The sequence below is a fragment of the Pezoporus wallicus genome, unplaced genomic scaffold (genome assembly GCF_028554395.1).
Source record: "Pezoporus wallicus isolate ANWC-B61680 ecotype Strahan unplaced genomic scaffold, APGP_CSIRO_Pwel_v1 contig_6464, whole genome shotgun sequence".
NCBI classification, from domain to species: Eukaryota; Metazoa; Chordata; class Aves; order Psittaciformes; family Psittacidae; genus Pezoporus; species Pezoporus wallicus.
This window is the reverse complement of record NW_026642130.1, coordinates 7,100,494-7,104,491: the sequence shown is the minus strand read 5'-3', so window position 1 is coordinate 7,104,491 and position 3,998 is coordinate 7,100,494. Positions and strand designations below refer to the sequence as shown.

Below are 3,998 nucleotides of genomic sequence, written 5' to 3'. Positions count from 1 at the left end.
TGTAAGGGGTAACTTATCTTCCATACACTTTGGCATGGCACTTCAAAGTCTTATCTATATCTTATGTGCAGATGGGTGCCAGGGACCTAACTCATCCAGGCAGCTAGATCCTTAGGCAGCACAACACTTGCTTTGAGGGCAACTTCACAGGCACTCTGAATCCCAAAATGCTTGTAAGATGAATAATAACAAAGCCGTTATTCTGCATGTTCAAAGGAAACAAAATAATAGATAAATAAATAAAGGCTTGAGTATATAGATATAAGTAGGAGCAACATCAAGAAATTAAACGAAGGGAAAATTAGGCTGAATATCACTGAAAATTCAATAGTGAGTGTGGCATGTTAACCCATAGGGATGACCTACTGCTTCCAATACTTAAAGTTAGATTGGACAAAGTAACACAGAGAACTAAAAATAAAACAGTTTGCTTTGTCTGACATGTCTTTTCCATGTCTAATTTTGGTGACTATAGGTTAGTATTGTGTATGACTCAGGATCCCTTTCAAGTTGAAAAATGTATGCCACCAGCTCTTGGTCCACTCATTCATTCATTCATTCATACTTCTGTTCACCTAGAGCTTTCTGAAAACATTAACTACCCAAACCAAGCATGCAGTTTATGTTTACCGGTCTGACATTTCAGTAGCCATCTAATATTATTTATTTAACTAACTGCTTCTTTACATTTGATTATAATTAAGACTAATTCTTCTAAAAACACTTAAGATATATATTTTAGTGTTGCACCATGTATCAAAAAACAGGGAAAGAGAAAATTACCTTCACAGGCAGGTAATTTTCACTGGTTACTTGCCTGGAATTCACATGCTACATTTGGTAATGTTCATTTTAAAGTCACAGTAAACTGCACACCTTTTTCTGACAAAATTGAGTTTAAATACAAGAGGTGATAAGAGGTATTCAATTTTATTATGACATTAAAAGCTAAGTGCAATGATGTTCAGAAAAAATAAACAGCCATGAAAATTTGAGTGGCAGAATATTTTAGTGTATTATTTTGTAAGTTATGTAATATTTTAATGTTTCTTTCTCTTTTTTGCCCATTTCCTCTCTTCTGCCTCAATATTAGTTAAAGACTCTTCCTTGTTCTGTAAGAATGGCATGCTGAAGAGGAATAGATTTTCTTGATAATCACAGCTCCACAAAGAAGGCTTTCACAAGTAACTTTAAAAAGTGGGAATCTTTCCACTCAGGGAAACAGAAACACCTTTTCATAGCTCCCTGAGCTTGCTTTGGTTTGCATCAGCACCACCCCTGAGCCAGGTACGCAGCACTATCCACCCTGTCCTTATCCTGCTGGATGAACGTTATTACAAAGGCAGTTTGAAGAAGGCTGCACCAATGCAAACTCGCAAGGCATTTCCTGCAGGAGCTGGATGCCTGCAAAGCAGATCAGACCAGGATATTCCTGAACCTCCCTGCAGCTGATTCCTGCTGCCAAAATGACCCCATGGAGCTGCTGCTCATAAGGCAGAGCAAACCTTAAGATCCTATAAGCTCCAGAGATCAAAGCAGATCCTGGCAGCTCCTGAACAAAAAATTAGTGAAGAGAGGGTAAACAAACTGCTTTTCCTGCTCTTTTGATGACTAAATCCACTCTGGTATAAAGGATGAGTTTAGCTGTAAATATTCCTATTTCAAGGACAGGAATAGAAGAAAATTTGTTCTGCTAACCTGGAAACATGTAATGCTGTTCTGTCTCACTTAGAGCTTCTGTCTCTCCTTCCAGCTCTTTCTTTTTTTCTGTTCAACTGCCAGGCAGAGACAGAAAGATCACTAATGAACCACAGCTTCTGTTCAGGTCATTAGCTGTACCAGAGAGAAAGTTAATGAACCCTACTATATAAAGACAAAATCAGGTTTTCTTTAATAGTTTCCATAGCAAGAGCATCATTTTCTGTTAGTGTAATCCCTGCATGATTTAGTTTGAGTTCCTTTTTTTTTTTTCAGATTTTTTTTTTTTTTCTCTCTTCAGCTTAGTTTTGGAGGAACAGCGTGACAGAGAACATCTGGTCATTGAGTGTATGCGGAGGATGTTCAGATGCTGTGGAGGAAATGCCAGAGGTAGCCAGAGAGGGTGGGGATGGTAAGCTACCTTGTACAAGAACATCTTTGGGAAATCAGAAATAAAAATTGGCACTTGCTGCAGCATTGTTCTACAGACTGATTTCAACAGCAACAACAAAAAATAAGCACCTGCAGAGCCCCTGCCTTTCACTGACCATCTTGTTTCCCTCTCTGGTCTTCTCCCACTTGCAGACATTCAGAAATCAAAGACTTGTGTATCCTTATGCTTTATCTGAGTAACTTAAAGACTTTCATGTACTTACCTGTCACAGTGGTCCATGGGTATAAGAAAATGTTATTTCCACTCTATGGGGATACTCAGGGTTTTCCAAACAAATCATGGTCAGGCAGGATGTTTTTTTCTCCTAGCTCTCCAGCATCCTAAGCACAGGAAGAGCCTGTCAGATTCACAGCTGCAACAGGGCCAAAAGAATATGCTGCATCCCAGAAGAACTTTCCCTCTCCTAGATATGTTTTGCTTTCAATATAAATGTGCTTGAGAAGTTACACAAATCAAAGTTGTGGTGATAAGACAATGAAAGAGAAGCAAAAAACACCTATGAATATCCTATGAAAGCATGCATACATCAAAATCAAAGCCTAGCAGCATGGGCCAGAAAGGTCCTCCCAGGTTCAGTAAGTCTGAAGTCACTGTACCGATGAATCTCTTTTGGTAAGTTTTATCTGACAATTCTTGTAGCCAGCAGCCTTACTGGGACACTGTCTGGACTGTTACCCACTTACAAACATAAGGTCTGTAACCCACTTCCTGGTGACAAGCCCTATGTTATTTTTTAGATTTATTCGTGGACGAGTTTCCATAACTTACATTCCACACTACAACCAGAGTGTGCAAGAAAATGAGGTGACATATAATGTGAGAAATGTGGATTGATACCATCTGATATATTCTGCTTCCACTGAAATTTTCCTGTTCTTCTGTATTCTATTCCCAGGGAGCTCCTTCCTGCAGCCCAGTTTTGAGGTGCATAGAAGGCAACAGCAAGGTTCACATCCAAGTGAAGCTTTTCCAATCTTTTTAATAGGTGCTGATCACAAAACAGGTTACTCCACAACAACCCTTTCCAGAAACAGCTGTTTGTCCTTCTCGGTGGATATTAAGAACGCTGCCCACAAATCCTAATCTCCTGTTAATGTGTGTTGCATTAACATCTACCAACACTGAGCACTGGGGCGGTTTTACCCAATTTTGTATCAAAGACGTACCCAGATTCACTATTCCAGCCTTCATCTTTAAGCAAGAAATTGATGCAGCCCAGGAAGGAGAAATTCTTCATCCCTCCCCACATTTTCCCTCTTTAGTGAGTAGTTCTGAACTATGGCAGAAGAATTAGTGTATTTCCCAATCTGTTCCAGCCCTGAAACACTTCAGTCTCACTCATGGGCCAATGGGCATTGAGAAAAACAAATCTGGTTTCATTTTTATCTCCGTTTCCCGATCATTTGCTCCTCAGTTACTTTTGATAATAATAAGCAAAAAGATCAGAAAATACTTGGAAAAACCTAACTGATGTTGTTTGTACGCAAGCATTCTTCCACTAGCATTAGTTTTTCATCAGTATTTCTCTAGAATAGCTAAGCATGGTATTTTTACCCAAAGACAATTTACTGGTACAGAAAAAGTACAGCAGACAATGCATTCTTACTTTATTATGCATAAACACCAGGTATGTACTCACCTTTCTATCTTATTTATCACACTGTCATTAAATCTGTGTCACTATTACTGTTCTCTTAATACACGTCACAATAATGTGTTCTTATCAGGTCTCCTTTCTCATCTACTGATCTAATAATATACTATCTCAACATTTTAATGCAAACAAACAAAAAAACATTCAGGCACAATATACTCAGGAAAGCAATGTTCATGTTTCAGCATAAAC

The 3,998-nt window shown here is 38.6% G+C and overlaps 1 long non-coding RNA gene across 1 annotated transcript; it reads left to right on the top strand.

Moving 5' to 3' along the window:
- Positions 1–1,097: 1,097 nt before the first annotated feature.
- LOC130609087 (uncharacterized) lies at positions 1,098–3,194 on the top strand. Its single transcript, XR_008974710.1, has 3 exons — positions 1,098–1,287; positions 2,000–2,110; positions 3,048–3,194. It is a non-coding gene; the product is annotated as an uncharacterized LOC130609087 (long non-coding RNA).
- The last annotated feature ends 804 nt before the right edge of the window (positions 3,195–3,998 follow it).